At 37.2% G+C, this 20,904-nt stretch overlaps 1 protein-coding gene across 4 annotated transcripts in view; it reads left to right on the top strand.

Moving 5' to 3' along the window:
- The window catches only part of LRFN5 (leucine rich repeat and fibronectin type III domain containing 5), a 250,282-nt gene that overhangs the window by 35,541 nt on the left and 193,837 nt on the right, over window positions 1-20,904 (top strand). The window contains exon 1 of one of the 4 annotated variants that reach the window (XM_086709853.1): window positions 13,913-14,421. The exons of the other annotated variants lie outside the window; for them this stretch is intronic. The gene's annotated coding sequence lies outside the window, so the exon portion shown is untranslated. Of the gene's footprint in view, window positions 1-13,912; window positions 14,422-20,904 lie in introns of those variants that run through there. 4 annotated transcript variants of the gene reach the window in all.

The raw sequence follows: 20,904 nt of genomic DNA, 5'->3' as shown, positions 1-20,904 counted from the left end.
TTATACAATATCCTGTGAAAATATTGAGGTGGAGAAATATTTTAGAATGTATTTCCTTTCATGGGTATTTTTGAAAGCTAAATAAAATATCTCCCCAACCCACTAATAAATTATGCATATTAGTTTCTAAATGTTCTAGTATATTTGAAAATCCATTGTTTTTACACGAGTGGGTTCCTTCAAGATCCTGATTCCATCTTCAGTAGCTCCCCAGCAGGCACTAAAAAAAAAAAAAAAAAAAAGGTAAATTCAATAATGTCATAAATAATGTCATTTCATGTTCTTCTATAAATTATCTTCCCTTGGGGAGCCTGGGTGGCTCAGTCGGTTAAGCCTCTGAAGTTGGTTCAGGTCATGATCTCACAGTTTGTGAGCTCGAGCCCCACGTCGGGCTCTGTGCTGACAGCTCAGAGCCTGGAGCCTACTTCAGATGCTGTGTCTCCCTCTCCCTCTGCCCCTCCCCTGCTCACGCTCTGACTCTCTCTGCCTTTCAATAATAAATAAACATTAAAAAAATTAAAAAAAAATTATCTTCCCTGGGCACAACCTCTCCCTCTCCACTGGGACACACACACACACACACACACACACACACACACACACACACTTCCTGCTTAAATTTATTTACTGTCAATTCCATATATTCTTTAACTGTCCGCTTTAGGTGCTCTAGTATTCTCATCTTTTCACACACAGGAAACCATTGTTTCCCTCTCTTTGCTTGTGCTCAGATTTTCCTGGGACGGAATACTCCCTATTCTAATCTCTACCTGCCAAAGTCTCAAAGTGAATTCTTCACTTTTCCAAAAGTAATCTTTTCCTCCTCAGAACCACTGTAGCCAATGCACAGTTTGGCAAATTGCCCCATATAACAGGTGGTGATGTAAAAATAAATTGCTAATGTAGAAAATTGAAATCAGAAGTAATTAGAATACTTTTCCTGCTTCTTGAAGTCACTGTTGACAGTGGAAGTGGCGGTTTGTTTTTGATACTATTCACTGGCTGCTTTATTTGTGCAAACTCTGAGAGCTTTAGAGTTAACAGACACTCTGAAATCCTAAAAGTCCTATAAAATGATTGTAACCAGTTTTGGTACTTCAGATACTTCGTATATGAATTTCAGACCAGCAAACTGAAACCATATGTATTTACAGCGTGCATGCAGGCAGATTCCAAGTGTTATCAGTTGGTCATTGAATCTCTTTTAAATAATATGGATTTATCTTAGTGCACATTAAAAGATAAAAACCACAAAAGCCATTTATGTTGCTTTCAATAACTGTTCAATACTATCATGTAACCAGAAATATAGTTTCTTTAAATCTTTTTTTTTAATATTTATTATTTTTGAGAGAGTGCAAGTGAGAGTGGGGGACAAAGAATCAAAGGCAATCTTTGCACTGAGAGCAAGCCCCATGTGGGGCTTGAACTCAGGAACTGCAAGATCCTGATCTGAGCTGAATTCGGACGCTCAACTGACTGAGCCACCCAGGTGCCCTTGAATCTGCTTTTTAATGCTTCTATAGCATAATAATCTATAAACTATAAATTATGTTGTATAATAATTATATATAATGCATAATCTATAAAATGACACGTATCCTACTGTATGCCATCGGTTTCATTACATATCATGAACCATATAGATATAGCACATACTATGGCAGATAGCAGTAAGCAGAGACAGAAAGAAAAAGAGAGTATGTGTGTGTGTGTTGGCAGAGGTAAAAGTTGAAGATACCTTTTGATGCCTGTAATGAAAGGGGAAACAAGGATGATCCTAAGTAAAATGTATGTTTCTGTCAGCATGAGTTCTATGTCCTTCCCTTGCTTCCTCTAACTTTCAGGCACTCTATTATTTGATAGTTCAATCTCAGACACCGAAGACCAGAACAGATGGAAGCTGAAATCCTGGGAGAACATTGGCTAAAGACACGGGTTTATCTTTCCTAAAGAAGACAAGCTCAGAGAATCTTAAAAGTGAGATGAGAAGAAATTTCAAGGATCATCTTTACCATTCCAAATTAAAGCACAAATTCTTTTTTATAGTCTTCTAAAAGCAGCTGTCTGCTTCCTTGAGAACAACCACAGCAAAGTAACTAATGTAATGGTTAATAGCTATTGCTGTGGGTAAGTCCAACTGGGTCTATCTCTTCTCCCTTTGCTAGCTCAGAGAGCTTAACCTTTTTTATGATTCAGTTTCTTTGTAATATAGAGTTAGTAATAATGATACTTATTTCAGAGTGGTTGAGGAGATTAAAAGAGATGATGCACTTCAAGTACAGCATAGTGTCTGGAAGAAAACTCTCAATGCCTATTAGCAGTTGTTTTTATATGATTATATTGTTGGAGAGCTCATTAAAAAGTTTTCCCCATATTTTAAGTCCCAAACAAGCATGCTTTTACACCTTAGAAGAGTTTATGCCTTTTGGAAGTTATTCAAAAGGACTGTCCATTTCAAATGAGAACCATTTAAGTAAGGATTTCAGTACCTGTAACGCTTCTCTAAATCTTTCTAAGGCTAAAAAGTTATTTGATCTCTTCATATGTCATGATTTATCATTGGGACTGTTCTCCTCTTGGTATTGAGTATGCATTAATATTTCTGTAGATATTCAATGCAGTACTTGTAGCAGATTGGACAGGCAGAGTCAAGCAGAATAATCACCACCCTTTCCTATGTTCTCTGCTTCTGCTGCCGATGGCACTTTTGCATATGATGGCAGTTGCACATTTCATTTTAAACAGGTTAAGTTTTCTTGTTATGTTGAGGCAGTTGCACATGATGGTTTGAGCAGCATCACTGAAATCAAGTTTGCAGCCAACTCAAAATCTGAAATGATTTTATTCTCTGTCCCTATGATTGGATGCTATTGCCATGTTTCCTTCATCATGTATATCTTAGTTTTAGTTGATATATTTCTTTTAAAGTTTATTTATTTTGAGAGAGAGAGTACAAGTGGGGAAGAGGCAGAGACAGAGAATCCCAAGCAGGCTGCACACCATCAGTACAGAACCCGATGAGGGGCCTGAACCCATGAACCACGAGATCATGACCTGAGCTGAAGTCAGGTGCTTAACCGACTACGCCACCCAGGCTCCCCTTTAATTGATATTTTTAAGTCTTAGTTAAGAAATTTCCCTCTATTCCTATAGAAATAATTGAAGCCCCTGAGAACATCTTGTCTGTTACCAGACTAGAGCAAGTATTGCCTCAGTTTCCTGGTGAGGATATTCAAAGGGGAAGGAGAAATAATGTTCCCTAGACAAGGCAGAAATCTCAGGGACACAAACTTCCTGTTTCCATCCCATTTCCCAGGCTCACTTCCCCCTGTAACTAACCCCCAAAATTCTTTCCTTAGCTATGTAAGATAATGTGAGAAATCTGCCTACTAATTATTCTCTGATGAGCTCACAGTATCAGTTTACATGGGGCTAATTTTTTTTTAATGTTAGTATATCCTCAATTGTGTTAGAAAGTCTAGTTCAATTTAGTGAATATTTATTGAGTATCTATGCTGTGCAACACTGTGCTCCCTGCCATTTGGGGGATCTCTCCTCACAAAGCACCTTTGATAATGGCCGTGGGCCTCAATACAAGTTTGGGAGCCATCTTCTTGTGGACAAGTGTGACTGACAGGATGTTTCCCAAGAGCCTTCAAGTCTAATTGATTTAGAGTTGGATCAAGGCAGAACCTGTGCAGTCACCACCATTAACAAATGTAAATTTACACAAGGGCTGAGAGTATTCAGAGAACTCTAGGACTCCATTGGTTTTCCAGGAGTCTGTGAGGAAGTAGAAGACATAACTGGAAAGGTGAGTTTGATGAAAGATTTTTGAAGTGTAGATGTGCATATTATGCTTTTATTGTTATACATCCATATAGGCACCTGGACATTAGCTCAAAAATTATTTCAGGAATTGGCTCCCACCTTCTTTGAGCCCTGTCTCATCAAGTTCCCCTGTAGTTTATACTTTGTTGGTTTTACAACCAATAGCCCCTCTCATCCTGCTATTATAATTTATGTATTCGGACATCATGAAGATATTTTGTTTCTGCATATCCTAAAATGCTTTCAGTGGTCACCACTCACCATATCACAGGAACAAAAGATGACACATAACAATCCCTGGCTAGGTACCCAGGATCATATAATGGGCCTGTGGCCCCAGGTTATCTGGAAAAGCATATCAGTCATCAAATATCAGAAAAAAGGAATTTGAACATTACTCTATAAATATTTTATGTTATGGAGGAATTTAGGCAAGAAGTTTTATGACCAGCAATTTCACGTGGATAACAATACACAGGAGATGGGATTTGGGTTCCTCAGGAGACCTGCAATAGGTATGAGCAGAAGACCAAGAGGCCACGAAGAAGCACAATCCACACACACTGGCAAATGAAGGGGGAAGAGAAAAGGAGGAAAGGATTAGTTGAAATGATACTATGGGGTTTTTGTCTGATTCATTAATGGAAGAATTATGACTTTAACAAGGGTAATAAAGGCTGGAGAATCTGGGTCATCAAGAAGAGGGAAGGCCAGTTTAAACATGCTGATTTTAAGGTGATTTTTCATTTGCAAGTAGGATAAGAGCAGGATAGTTTAATATAAAATAAAAGTAAAAAGAGAGGCCAAAGCTGGATCAAGAGATTTGGGGTCAATTAGAGAAATTTTGAACTGATTAGATGGATAAGCCTATCAATTGGGATCAAATTGAGAGGAATGGACCTACATGGTGGGGAGAATAATGACAAATTTTAAATAACAGGAGGAGCAATATCCAAACCCAGGGAATTTCACGAAGAGTAAAGATTACGTAGGCAAATAGAAGTGAATACAATCATAGCTAATAAGAATAATGACCAAAGAGAACTATTCAGCTTAGTAGTTTGAGATCTATATCTATGTAAACCCGTTTTAACTTATCTGCATCTGTATCTTTCTCTATATTTTCATATTGTTTTAACACTTTTTAAAAATAGGAATACATTTTTGAAGCTAATATCCAAGCTATGTGAGCATCATGTCTAGTGGGTAACCATCAAATCCATTATTGGAAATCGAACAATAGCAGTGATTATTGTTATCACCAATACTATTTAACAAGGTTCTGGAATATGCCTAGCTGGCTCAGTTGGTAGAGCATGTGACTTTTGATCTGAGGGTCTTGAGTTTGAGCCCCACACTAGGCATAGAGATTACTTAAAAAAATCAAAAGAAAATAAAATTAGCAAGGTTTTGGAATGGAAATTATCATTATTGTTTTACATTGTTCTCATTGAAGTATACTAGAAAAAAAAATAAGTGTTGGAAATCAAGAGTTCTGTTTATTATTAATTGCAGATTCATTTTTCAATCTGGAATTCTCCCCAAATAAATAAATATATTAGAAATACTAGGAATTGATGCATATGCCTGGTCAGAATATAAATATGTACAATTGAGGAGGTTGCTTTTGAAAATCAGCAATAATAAAATGCTTCTGTTGTCAAAATAGTAACAAAAGCATAGTATACCCAAGAATGATAGCAACCAGATGTATAGAATCTTTTAAGTAAATAAAACTGTAAGATATCATGAGGGAAACTTAAGATACAAATAAATGGCATTAACGACTCTTTTGGGTAAGATGTCCCAATATTTTAAAGATATCATTTCTCCCAAAATATTTTATTCATTTATTAGAGTCCCTGTATCACCCACTCCCTACAAATCTTTTTCTGGGACATGACCAAATAATTCCCAATTTCATTTGAAGAATAAACCTGTATGTTGAAAGAATAAATCAGCAAAAATATGGCAAAGAATAATAATAATATAAAACTTGCTCTGTTCACATGTCAGTTTCTAACATGTAATTAAAATATTGATGAAAAAGGGGAACCTGGGTAGGTTAGCTGGTTAAGCATCTGACTCTGGATTTTGGCTCAGGTCATGATCTTGCAGTTTCGTGAGTTTGAGCCCCGGCACAGACTCTGCTTGGAATTCTCTCCCTCCCTCTCTCTCTGCCCCTCCCCTGCTCACGCTGTCTGTGTCTCTCTCAAAAGTAAGTAAACTAACTTAAAAAAACAATATTGATGAAAAAATTGACAAGGAATTCATTGGGACTAAAAAGTTATTAGGGAAGCAGGCCCAAGTAAATATGGCAATTTACTTTTGAAGCTAGAATTTTTACAATCTTGAGAAAAAATCAGATTAGTAAATAATGTTGAGGTAATTTTAAATTTGGAAAATACTTAGAGAAGATATTTATTTATCACCATAGGCCAAAATAAACATCCAGGTATTAAATATTTAGCTATTCAAGTACTAAAATATAAAGAAGTGAATAAAATTTACTTTTGTAGTGCTTAAAGTAAGAATCATTAAGAAAAAAAGATTTCAGTATGTAAACATTATTTTCTTTGTTAAAAAACAGAAACAAAGTTAATAAGTCAATGATATACTAGTTAAAGATATTTACATTGCATATGAAGGACAAAGATTTAATATGTCCATGATATAAATAAAAACATGACAATATAAAAAGGACCAGCAATGATTAGGCAATTTATAATAGGCAAAATGGTCAAAGCCAATAACAATGAAGATATACCTAAATTCATTGGCAGTCAAATATGTGCCTCAGTGCACAAATATGTGCAAGTCTGTGAGCAAATGGGAATTTACATGAACTCTTTGTTGGAAGATAAATTGATAGGTCCTTTTGAAGGGCCACCTGATTGTATGTATAAAATTGGAAGGTAAACAAAACTTTTAGTTCAAAAAATCCACACTGAGAAATATCTGTTAAAAAATAATTTTAAAAATATGAATACCAAAATATATTATAAAACTAGAAAAGAAAAGCATCTTAAATTATAAAAGTCATGGTTAAGTTAAAGTACATTGCTGTATACAAATACATGCACATACACACACACATATACTGGAATATGGTGTGGCTACCAAATACTTAAACTAACATGTCTACAATATACCCTTAGGTAAATACTACAGGCTACATGTGTAATACAATCCGATTAGGTAAAAAAGAGACAGGTAGAGGAAAAGGGAGAGAGACATGATTTTGATATGCAGTTGCTGGAAATATATATACACCAAAATCACAAAAATGATGCTGGGCCTATAAATTATTTTCATTTTCTTCTTTGTACTCTTTTGTATATAAAATAAGCATATATTAATTTGTGGCTGGAGAGATAAGCCTATTTATAAGTATTGTCTTATTTATTTAGACATGAAAACAGCAAATAGATTCTGTGCTCAGCTCATGGAAAGAGAGCAAATTGTGCAGATTATTTGCTATCACAACACTGTCAAGAATCCTCCACAACCACAGTCAATTTGATCTTCTTTAATGGAAACTTTTAATGAGTGTTCGAGTTACGCTATACTAATGCAGTGTTACTCAGATGACTTTCGCAGATAATGTTGAGATCATTTTAAATTTGGAAAACACTTAAGGTAAGATATTTACTTATCACCAGAGATCAAAATAAAGACCCAAATATAAAATATTTAGCTATTCAAATACTAGGATAAAATGAGGTGAACCAATTGTACTTTTGTAGTGCTCCAAGGCAAGAATCATGAAGAATTTCAGATTTCATTTCTTAAACATTATGTTTTTCTTTTTGATAAAAAGAAATGAAAACACAGTTAATAAGCAAATGATAAGTTGGTAAAAGATATTCTTAGTGTAGATGAGAGACAGAAGTTTGATATATCCATGATATAAAGAGAAATATAACATTATAAAAAGACTCTTAGGATGGAATGATCTCCATGTGTTGAAAGGGCAGAAGAAGGTGATTGTGTCTAAAATGGTGTGATAAAAGAAAGTGGAGGGAGGGATTGTGTTCAGAGACAGAGAGAGAGAGAGAGAGACGCCTTCAGATTACAGAGAGATTTGAGAGTTTCACTATAAAGTTTAGGTTTTAAGTGTAAGTATATTCCATTGAAAATTTGAGGCAGGAGAGTAACCTGACCCCCTAAACACTTAAGAAAGATCACTCTTGGGGCGCCTGGGTGGCGCAGTCGGTTAAGCGTCCGACTTCAGCCAGGTCACGATCTCGCGGTCCGGGAGTTCCAGCCCCGCGTCAGGCCTTGGGCTGATGGCTCAGAGCCTGGAGCCTATTTCCGATTCTGTGTCTCCCTCTCTCTCTGCCCCTCCCCCGTTCATGCTCTGTCTCTCTCTGTCCTAAAAATAAATAAACGTTGGAAAAAAAAAATTAAAAAAAAAAAAAAGAAAGATCACTCTTACTCAGAAGGGAGGCTGGGCGAGGAGTATGGAGACCAATAGAATGGCTGCTCTACTGGTATTGGAAGGAGGTAAAGATGGACTCCAGAAGGGCTGGAGAAGTGGAAATGGAGAGAAGTCACCACATTTCGGATATATTTTGGAAACACAGCTGACAGGTCATGCTGAGTGAAACAGTAATGTTCAACCACTGAGTTTTTTGTTTTTCTAATTGAGGTATAGTTGACATAACATTATATTAATTATAGGTGTACAACCTAATTCAATATTTGTAAGTATTGCAAAATGATCACCCCAAGAAGTCTTGTTGACATCTGTCAACAGTTACAATTTTTTTTCTTATTATGAAAACTTTTGCAATCCATTTTCCTACTACTTTCAAATGTGCCATACAGTATTTTTAACTATAGTCATACTTCTGTACATTATATTCCCATGACTTATTCATTTTACAACTAGAAATTTGTACCTTTTGATCCCCTCACTCATTTCATTTACCTCCTAGTCTCTTGGCTAAGGTAACCATCAATCTGTTATCTATATCTATGAGGTCGGTTTTTTGCCCTTTTTAAAATTTTTATTTTAGATACCACATATCAATGAGATCATGCAGCATTTACCTGTTTCTGTCTGACTTAATTCACTTAGCGTAATATCACCAAGGTTTATATGTGTTTTTGCCAATAGCAAGATTTTATCCTTTTTTATGGCTGAATAATATCCTATATATATATATATATATATATACATATATATATATATATATATATATACATATATATATATACACACACATACACACACACATATATATATGTGTATGTATATGTGTGTGTGTATGTGTATGTATATATATACATATATATATACATACACATATATATATATATATATATATATATACATACACATACACACACACATACACACACAACATTTTCTTTACTTTCTTTATCCATTTATCATTTTCAACACTTATGTTGCTTCCATGTCTTAGGTGTTGTAAATAATGCTGCAATGGGAGTGCAGATAATCTTTATGAGATACTGATTTTATGTCCTTCTGATAAATATCCAGAAGTAGGATTACTGGATCATGTGGTAGTAGTCCTATTTTTAATTTTTTGACTAATCTCATACTGCTTCTCATAGTGGCTGCACCAATTTATATTTCCACCAAAAGTGTACAAGAGTTCTCTTTTCTCTACATCCTTGCCAACACTTGTTATTGCCTGTCTTTTTTAAAAAAAATTTTTAACATTTTATTTATTTTTGAGAGACAGAGCACTAGTGGGGGAGGGGAAGAGAGAGAGGGAGACACAGAATCCGAAGCAGGCTCCAGGCTCTGAGCTGTCAGCACAGAGCCGGATGCAGGGCTCAAACTTGCAAACCATGAGATCATTGTCTGAGCCGAAGTTGGACACTCAACCAACTGAGCCACCCAGGTGCCCTTGCTTGTCTTTTTGATACTAGCCACTCTGACAGGTGTGAGATGATATCTCATTGTGGTTTTGGTTTGCATTCCCCTGGTGACTAGTGATGTTGAACACCTTTTCATATACCTGTTGGCCATCTGTATGTTTCTCTGGAAAAATGTCTATTCAGATCCTCTGCCCATTTTTTAAATCATGTTGTTTGGTTTTGCTATTGATTTGTGTTAGTTCATTTTATATTTAGATATTAATTCCTTATCAGATACGTAACTTGAAAATATTTTCTCCCATTCTGTAGGTTGCCTTTTCATTTGTTGATGGTTTCCTTCTCTGTGCAACCTACAGAATGGGAGAAAATGAAATGAATGTTGTCTGAGCAAGAAGGATGTTGAAAATGTGAAGAAGGTGATGAATAATGAAAATCTGATATGGTAGAGAAGAGGCCTCCATAAGATCAGAAAGCTGTTGAAGTGATTATTTTAGAATAAGGGTGACTGGGAAGGATTGGATGTGATAGTCAGATAGGAGGTGCTATTCTCAGTTATGAGAGGTCTGTTGTACAACCATATGCTTGAGTGACTGAGGTATGATGGAAGACAATATCACTGAGCCAAAGATACAAGGAAATAAAAGGCCATGGTGTTAGATGGATCATATTTCTGACTTTAAGTGTAGCTAAGAATGATGAGGGTGTCATTTGTAGATGAGGATACAGTAAACCAGGAACCAAAAATCATGATTGAAAGAGGAATATGATACAAAGAATGTCAGCTGGTGAGAACAACTGGGAAGGATATGGAGTGGAAAAGTCTGATGACATGCATTTCAAAGGAGTTGGGGTTTTGAAAGAGGGAGGAAACAGTTAAAAAATACCAGGGAAGAGCAAAGAGGACACTTACTCTACCTCCATGCTTTTCTTACTCTCCTTATTTACTTCCTCTACTTCTGTGTATCAGAGGGGGAAAAAAGCCTCTTCTTGAGCAGGGGAAGGAGAAGCATGTCTTCAAGAAGAGCCAAGTATCAGAGTAATAAGTTGAAGTGAATTTCAGAGAAGAATTAGAGAATCAGAGAGCAAGTTTTAAAGGGAATAATAGTAAGTCTTGTGAGGGAATACAATACAATAATTGAATTATATTGTTTTAAATACAATAATCACAACAATTGGTGTTTTAATGATGGATGAATAAAGAATGGTTGTAAGGTATCATAGCAATATCTCTGGTCCTTAGGTCTGGATGTTATTTAAAATATCAGGGAACCTACCACCAGGGACTGATGAAATTTTGTCAAGGAAGGAAAAACTTGCAGTGACCATTCAAGGAAGTTGTTTGTAGTCTTGGGAGAATGAATGCATGAAAAAGGAGGTGATTGAAGAAGGGCTGGACTCTGGGTGGAGGAGGGCTCTGGATTTTCCTGTGGCTGGAGGTATTTTTAAGTCATTGTAGAACGTAAGTCAGGAAGGTATCTGTCATCTCCTGAATTGCTTAAATCAGTGTCAATGCCAACCACCATCTAATGGGTCTTCCTGTACGACAAAGGCTGGAAGACTAAAGGCTATAGTTCCCAGCCAAATTTCAACAGAGTTTCTGTATGTGTTTTAGATTTTGTCAATCAAATGGATTTGAGTATAAATTGAATTTGGAACTGAGTTAAGGGGAGGAAGGCACAGGAAGAAGGCCATCATCATTCTGCTGGTACAGATGGCAAGAGGGCAAAATGCTTGTGCAGTTGGCAGTTCCCAGCCCCAACACCTGGTTTTAGTGGAAACAGTAGCAGCTCCTTTGCATTATTTTTGGAAGCATAGCCTGGAATCTGCCTCTTGGGCCCTGTCAGTGGATTTTTAAAAAGTCATCTCTATACCCAATGTGGGGCTCGAATTTACAACCCTGAAATCAAGAGTTGCATGCTCTACTGACTGAATCAGCCAGGTGCCCCTCTCTTAGTGATTTAAAAAATATTTTTTTAATGTTTATTTTATTTTTGAGAGAGAGAGAGAGAGCGCAGGGGAGGGGCAGAGAGAGAGAGAGAGAGAGAGAGAGAGAGAGAGAATCTGAAGCAGCCTCCAGGCTCTGAGCTGTCAGCATAGAACCTGACCCTGGGCTAGAATCATGAACAGTGAGATCATGACCTGAGCTGAAGTTGGCACTTAACTGATGGAGCCATCCAGGTGCCCCATCTCAGTGATTTTTTTAAACCATTGTATATCCTATGATAAATGTCCTTTGCTTAAACTACCAGAGTGAATTCTTTCCTTTCCTAAAACCACCCCTCCCCAACGTAGATGATTCACCTGAGGTTGGGCAGCCGATCTAATATTACATTGGTTGGGAAGTTAAGAAGTATTAACTAGGATCATCAAATTTTCTCTCATGATTTTTTTTTAGAAATAAAGTCATTTATGAGAGATAATGGATGTTAGTTACAATTTTTTTTTAATCTTTATTTATTTTGAGAGAGAGACAGAGTGTGAGCAGGGGAGGGAGACACAGAATCAGAAACAGGCTCTAGGCCCTGAGCTGTCAGCACTGACCCCAACACAGGGCTTGAACTCACAAACCGTGAGATCATGACCTGAGCCGAAGTCGGATGCTTAACCGACTGAGCCACCCAGGCTGCCCCATGGATGTTACTTATAAAAGGTGAGCCTCATTCACTGGATAATTGGAGAGAGATAATCTTGAGTGGATTTGTAGTGTGTGTGTGTGTGTGTGTGTGTGTGTGTGCACATGTGCACACGTACTCATGTAAGCATATGTCTCTGAAATATTGCTGAGTAGCTTAGAAATGCTATAAAGTGACTCCTGATCATGACACTGTTTTCCCAGAATCAGAAACTGCCCTCACCAGCATACTATCGATTCTTTTCTCCTATTCACCTTTCTATTCTCAATTAGAACAAACGTTACTTGAAACAAGTCACTCATTAATTTCTGAGATATTTATGGTAAAGCCTATGTGTGTGTCAGCCAGTAGGCTAGGTGTTGGGAATACAGGTAAGGAATGAACAAACAGGATCCTTGACTGCATAAAGCTTTCTGTCTGCTACAGAGGTAGATGCTAACAAAACATATTAATTAAATATGATGAATATTTTGAACAGGGAAGACTTGGGTTTAGGGAACAACTTCAATAGGGGGATGTAAGCTCGTGTAGGTGGTTCTTCTTAGGGAAGTTTGCTGCCAACTGATTTCTGACAGATGTAATAGTAGGTTTAACAATACATACAGTAGCAAACACAAATCTCAAAGGCTTGACTTAACAAAAATTTATTTCTTGCTCCCTTGAAGCAAATGGAGGTTGATTGGGTGGCTTTCCTCTCAGTGTGAACCCACATGTCCTTTCCTTTCTTCCCATTGCTCTGTTTTCTCTAGGGTCTCCTCAGATTCCCCTGCTGCATCGACAGCATTCAGCTGCCCAAAGAACTGGGCTGATTTGAGGAAGATTGTGTATCTGATACTTAATAATTTCAACCTAAAAGAGATTGCTCACATTCCACAGAGAGCAGTCACATGGGCCTGCGGAGATGCACGGGCAGGGTGGAACAGAGGCATTTGGGAAACACAGTCCTTGACAGAGAAACTGCTTCCCAGTACTCTGCAAAAGAGGGAGACATTTACTAGTTTAGTAGCTAGTTGTCTCTGCCACAGGAACAGAAACAAACACACTTGCATTTTTGAGAGATAACTAGCCTCATAAAAAGCTGACTTAGAGAACAATATGACTGAAAGTGAACTGTTACTATTATTAACTTTAGTACCTTTGAGGAAATGCTGGGCTTAAATAGATATTTTCATCCAGCACATAGAAAACCTAACCCTTTAAATTTGGGTCAGAGATTAAAGTGAATAGTGGGTATGATGTGCTCTGGGAGCTAATGCTAGTGTTCTATGGAAGTAATCTCCTAGAATTTAACCCATGACCCCATTTACAAACTTGAAATATTTAGGAGAATCCCAGTGGTAGAAAAAAAGTGAATTTGACACAAATTCTACTTTCAGTTATTGTGTAATCTTCAAATTTAACCATTGTTATTGACATGTTTTTATATTAAATTTCTAATATCTGAGAAATCAATGCAAACAATGGAGAAAAGCTACAGAATTTGAATTGTTATAGAAGAATTGCAGGGTACAAAAAACTCAGTAGTAATACAAATGGGCCTGGGACAGCAAATTTTTTTCTTTTTTACTTTTTAAAGTTTTTTAAATGTTTCAAAATTTCTAATGTTTTTAGAAAGCAGACTGTGATAGTGTGATTTGTAATAAAAAAATATATGTATCTGGTCTTTGTCCCTGTGTTTTGGCACTGAGCTCCTAAAACTCTTGGAATTTCCAGACAGAAGCAGCAAAGGTGTTTCTTGTTATGTTAATGAGGTGACTGTCAGACCCCCACGTGAGGATGGCAGCTGGTTGCCTGGAGAACCAATGTTTGATTGAGAGTTGGAACTCTAAGTCCCACCCCTGAGCTCTGGGGAGGGGCAAGGGCGTGGAAACTGAAACCACTGCCCAAGGCTAACGATTTAATCAAACATGACTGTGAAATGAAGGCTCCTTAAAAACCCAAAAGGGCAGGGTTCAGAGTTTCCTGGTTGGTGCATGCTGGGGGAGTGGCCTCCGGGAGAGGGTATGGATACTCCTAGCTCTTTCCCTCTCCCTTGCCCTATGCATCTCTTCAGCCTGGCGGTTCCTGAGTTATATCTTTACCATAAACTGGCACTCTAGTAAGTAAAATGTTTCTCTGAGTTTTGTGAGCTGCTCTAACAGGTTAATTGCATCCAAGGAGGAGGTTTTGGAGCCTCTGATTTATAGCAGGTCGGTCAGAAGCAATGGTAACAACCTGGGCTTGTGCCTGGGCATCTAAAGTAGGAGGGGGTGGGGGATAGTCCTGTATGTAGGACTGATGCTATCTATCTCTGGGTAGATAGTGTCTGAATTGAATTGAATTGTAGGACACCCCACTGGTGTTTGAGAATTGCTGGTTGGTGTGAGAAGCCTTCACACACACATGTTGGGTCCAGGAACCCAAAATAGAGCCTTTTCTCCAACTATATTTGAAAAAAAAATTAGCAGTAAAGCTGAAAAAATACATTTCCAATAAATTTTCCTCGAGATGAGTAATATTTTGTCACATATTTGTTCCCTCTTCCTGTTTCTTTCTCAGATAAATGGATAGCTAGCTAGCTAGAGATACAAGTTATCATGACCCAAGACCTCTATATACTTGAGCGTAAATCTCCTCTAAGAACCAGGACATTCTCCCGTATACAAATAGTACAGTTTGCCATGCAAGAAATGTAACACAAATGTGATACTGTTATCTAAATATAGCGTGCATTCAAAGTTCTCTAATTGTCTAGTCATGTCATTTATAGCTAGCTTTTAACCTAATCTGGGATGCAAACAGAGATCATGCATTGCACTTAGTTATTGGGATGGCTTTCTCTGCCTTTAAAAATAATATTTTAATGGCATTGACATTTTTGAGGGGTCCAAGCTAGTCCTTTGCAGAATGTTTCTGAGCTCTCGTTTGTCTGGTCATTTCCTCATGAGTAGATTCAAGTTGAACATTTGTCATAGGGTATTGCATTAAGACGCCTGTGATACTAGTTTCCCCCATTATTGCTGATGTCACGTGTCTATGTAGTTAACAGTGGTGTCTGACTTCTCCATTGGAAAGCTACTACCTTTTTCCCTTTTGTCATTGATAAGTAATCAGAGAGATGATATTTTAGGAATATGTAAAAATCGCTTTCCTTGACAACTTTAATCCTATGGAAGAACATTGACTAAACTGAAGGGTTAAAAGCTTATGGCAAAGTGATTATTTCTATTTTGATTGTTCCCGTGTCACTCCTTCCCTACACACTACCTGTCTCTCTTGTTTTGTCCGGCCCTCTTTTCCTTCCTACCTTCCTTTTTCCCTTTCCTTCTGTGACTTCACTGCAGAGTCATGGATTCAATGCTTTATACCTACTTTGATCTCAATTTCCTTTTCTATAATTCCACTAGGCAAAGACATTGTGGTGGTGTCTACCACATCCGAGATACGTTGCTGCCTCACACGCAGTAAAATGTATGTCATATGCAGAGTTGATTTGGGGAGAGCACACAGAATGATGCCCTGTACATGATAGTTATGAAGTATGTATATCCTTTTGATACAACTTCTCAGTTTTCCAGTATTTCCTTACTTCTGGCACAAGAAGGTTGCTTTGTCCTCTTCCTACCAGTCTTGTTATCAGTTATGTCTCCAGGAATTCTAGTTCTTCTTAATAGGATCTGTGTTTAGAAACCAAGGTCTGGGCATTAGGTTTAATGATGTCTTTTAAAAAAGCAGCCTTATAACAATAAGTAGAAAGTAAGTGAGGGCAGGGCATTCCTACAGTACTGCTATTGTAGTAGCATAGGTAATTTTTAGGTCACTGGAATTTATCTAGAGAGCAGTGTGTTCAGTGGCTAGGAGTGTGCCCTCTACCACCACATTACACAGTTGTTGTTGTTGTTGTTGTTTTCCAAGCTGCACCTGATCTACCTTTGTGACTTACTAAGTTATTTTATCTCTGTACGCCTTTGCCTCTTCATCTCTAAAAGGGATGTAACATAGAACTTACCTCATTGAATTGTGATTCCGTTCTTTTGTTCAACGTATTTTTATTGAACACTTAATATGTGACAGATACTCAGCTGTGTACACGACAGGCAAACTATATCTTGGAAGCCTTCATTGTCATGGGGGGATAGACTCCTGTCCCCTCCAAAACAAACAGACAAACAATATATATGTGTATATGCTGATAGGTTCCAAGGGAAAATGAAAGTGGCTAAGGGTGGGTGGTTTTGGGGAAGCCTGCGATTTAAAAAATTTTTTTTTTCAACATTTATTTATTTTTGGGACAGAGAGAGACAGAGCATGAACAGGGGAGGGGCAGAGAGAGAGGGAAACACAGAATCGGAAACAGGCTCCAGGCTCTGAGCCATCAGCCCAGAGCCTGACGCGGGGCTCGAACTCCCGGACCGCGAGATCGTGACCTGGCTGAAGTCGGACGCTTAACCGACTGCGCCACCCAGGCGCCCCAAGCCTGCGATTTTATACAGACCGGTTGGAGAAGTGCTCAATGATAATATTTGAACAGAGACTTGAGGCAGGTTGAGCACTAAATCATGCTAATGACTAGGAGAGTTTTTCAGACAAGAAACTGCAAGCACACAACCCCTTAAAAGGGTGAGTGATACCTGGAATGTTCTAGAACAGGTGGCCATGGTAGTGGACCTGGGTCAGTAGGAGGCACAGTTAAGTGGCAAGGATGAAGCCATGTCAGGAGGGCCTTTTAGAAATTTGTAGAGACCTGTATTCTGCCTGGGGTGTGAGGAACCATTAGAAAGTTTCGAGAGAATAATGGTGACACTGTCAGATATGGTTTAAAGAGATTGATTATTCTGGCTAATTGGTTAGAGAACAGACTTGATTAGGAAGAGAAAGAGTAGTTATTGCAATGATCCTATATTATCCTGCAGATAGGGTGTGGCAGATGGTGGGAGGAGGTCAGATTCTAGACATATTTTGAAGATGAAGACTGCAGGATTTGTTAGGTCAGATGTAGAATGTGGGAGAATAAATGAAATCAAGGATGGCTTCACAATTTTGGCCATTAATTTTAGGGCTATGATAAAGATTACATAAATAATTCATATAAAGCATTTTCAAACAAGGCCTAGGACGTGATAAACAATATATATGGGCTTTTTACTATTTTTCATGAGTGTCACTCTTTTTTCTACTCTTTTCTTTATGCCTTTATGTTTGTTTTCATGTTTTTGACTTCTGGATTTTAACTTGGCTGACACCTTAATGCTTTTTCTGTCAACTGCTAACCATCTAGCTATATAAATTTTAGTAATGCAGTAATCTTAGTGCCAATGACTAGGACTGAAATCAGCATATAGTTCACTTACTGTGTAGCTATGGGCAAATTACTAATCTCTCAATTTCATCTCCTATGAAATGAGGATAATGATATTTACCTCCCAAGGCTATTATGAAAATTAAAGAATATCTAGATTCAAAAATGAAAGTCACTACAAAGTATGAGTTATTGCAGTTTTTATTGTTGCCTACACTCTGAGAAGGCTCTTTATGCTAATCCTAGCCACTTAAAGGCATGAAAGAAATGAATTTGAATGCATTAGTCATTCACACTGAGTTTTATTCTTGTTTGGTGATATTTGAATGTTTTTATTGGTGAGATTTGTTTTTTATATTTCGCAGTTTGGGATTTATTGAGACCTGAGCAGCTCTATTGAACCACTTTTAAAAAGATTTAATGAACCCAAATCTTTCACTCAGGATGAACATTGGACCCAGGAAGGGAGTGAGGCAGAAGGCAGTTTTGAATATATGTTTAAGTCATTCAACCTAAGAGGGCTCCACACCTTAGTGCATATTAGATGCTGCCAGGGTATGACTATGGAACACTACTGTTAGGCTTTGAATGCCTTGATCACTTATGCAAAAATTAAGGAAGGAACACCAAGGGACTGAGGGTGGCTTTTGTTCACCTCATTTCAGTTGTTAGGTTCTTACTGAGACTGAAATTGGGGGGAAAAAGCCCTGTATGTTTTTCTTAAACCAGGTAGGAACACATAGCACCACCACTGTTCATTATTTTATAGGAGTTTGCGGCTCACAGGTATCTCTTCATGTAGACTTATTTTAAACTAAAAATCCTCATTCTCTCACCCATGGAGTTATGCTTCTTAGCCTGATATAATTATTCCTAATTATTAGAAAAGGGAATTGAGGCCAAGGGAAACTAAATCACAGGGTCATTTGCTTACTAAGTGGAAAGACAGGAATAGAACCTTGTTTTCCAGTGGGTCCTCTGTATCTCCCATCCACATTTCGGACCTATGTTTGCTTATGAAATATTGGTTTTTACGTATCAGAATTGTCCGAATCAGCAGAAAAAAAAAAAAAAGGTGATATTTGAGCTTTTGCATTTCTTTATAAAAGTTTTATGGAGAAGAAGCAAGGTTATATTTTAATTAAGTTTTAAACACAAGACAGATAAAATAACTTCACAATCCTGTTTTCAGTAAAGGTTTGGGGGTCCTTATGTAATCGGTTCAGCCAGCATGTGCATATGCATTTCACTTTTACCATAAATGATGTAAGAGCAAGTAGAAAACTGTGCTTGTCACCAGAATTAGTTCTCCTGTCTGACCCATCTCAGGAGAATATCAGAAATGTAGCATTTTAGAATTAAATATAAAATAACTGTATAAAAATAGTTACTGCATTTGGTAGGAAGCTCATAAGGTAACTTGAAAAATTCCTTTGTAACTAAGATACAAATGGGATTTAAAACCCTTTGATATTTATGGGCACCTTCAAAATATGGGAAGAACATTTAAAGCCATTTAAAATATTTAAGTATTTTTTTAACATTTATTTATTTTTGAGAGACAGAGAGAGACAGAGCATGAGTAGGGGAGAGGCAGAGAGAGAGGGAGACACAGAATCTGAAGAGCCTCCCGACATGGGGCTCTAACTCATGGACCACGAGATCATGACCTGACCCAAAGTCAGATGCCTAACTGACTGAGCCACCCAGACGTCCCTAAAATATTTAAGTATTTATAACTTGTTAGGCAATATTGCGATCACGTGATAAAGCCATATATATATATGTGTGTGTGTGTGTGTGTGTGTATATGTATATACATATATATATGTATATACATATATATATATATACACATAGTCATTTTGAAAGCTTAGTTATAAGGGGAATAGGTATGAAATAACTTAATAAGTCCAACCCCCCCTTCCCCTTCCTTTTCTTTGTCAAAGACACCTTATGGAATTGATGAGTCTTAAATATATTTGTCATCAGGAATATTCTTGCTTTCTTTTACACAGAGAATAGGAATAGGAATTGTTTGGTTAAATGAAAGAGGCTTTTGAATATGAGATTTGAAAAAAACCCTGTAGCCTATATCTGCATTTTTTCAAGCCTTAATTAATTTTTATGAATTAAGCAGGAATTTTATTTCTAAGTCATCAAAGATTGTTACAAACACAAATAAAGTATCCTTTTAAAAGTATCCCACATTAAATCAAAGGCACATCATCAAAGTAGGGGCACTTGGGTGGCTCAGTCTGTTAAGTGTCCAGCTTCAGCTCAGATCATGATCTCACAATTTGTGGGTTTGAGCCCCACAACAGGCTTTGTGCTGACACCTCAGAGCCTGGAGCCTGCTTCGGATTCTGTGTCTCCCTCTCTCTCTGCCCCTCCGCTGCTCATGCTCTGTCTTTCTCTCTCTAAAAAATAAATAAACATTAAAAAATGGAAAAAAATTAATTTAGGTTGTAGTATTTTCACATTATTTTGTTTTTAATCATTTGCACTGTTCTGAAGATCACATTTAAAACATTTTTAAAGACATGAAATAATGCATTTTTATTTGTTTTTAAGTATAACCATAACTATAAAGTAGAGGAACTTAAGACAAAGACCTAATTTGAACCATACACAAACAGGATGGTGCAATCTAATACACAACACAATGTGAATCTTTCCAAACAAGTTTGCTAAAAATACAGCTCCCATGTTTAGTGTTACAAATAAAACAATCTTCTCATTTAGAAAAATCAAGACATCATCTGATTAATAAAGCCTGTTCTTCCCCCTGTTTTAGAGTTGCTTGTCTTCATTTAGAAGCTGTAAATTCATGAGGAAAAAAACAGGTTTTGTTATGGTCTATAAAGATCTTAGGAACAAATTACAAATATGCACTTTTTTAACAAACACAAATGTTTTCTTTCTCAAAATGTAAACATTCAATAAATAAAGCAAACATAATATTCCAAGTATAGAAACACTAGTAATTCATTTATGAAAGAGGTATATTTTAGTATATATTTGGTGGTGGTGATGTAGAAAACATTGGAGCTCAAGGAAGAATTCTTGAGCCATCTTTGGGGCAAAAAGGTGGTTTTATTAAAGCACAGGGACAGGACCCATGGCAGAAAGAGCTGCCCAGGGTTGACTGGTGACTGATTATATTCCTTCAAGTTGGGAGGGGGTCATGGACAGTGTTAAGCCTCTAAGGAATTTTGGAAGCACGGTTTCCAGGACCTTGAGGGGGCTAGCTATTGTTAAGATAAGGTTATTTACTATTGTCTAGTAAAATATTAGTCATGA

This window comes from Puma concolor, chromosome B3 (genome assembly GCF_028749965.1).
Source record: "Puma concolor isolate L17-30 chromosome B3, mPumCon1.1.hap2, whole genome shotgun sequence".
Taxonomy (NCBI): Eukaryota; Metazoa; Chordata; class Mammalia; order Carnivora; family Felidae; genus Puma; species Puma concolor.
The sequence above is the reverse complement of the archived record's forward strand: the minus strand, read 5'-3'. Positions and strand labels throughout refer to the sequence as shown.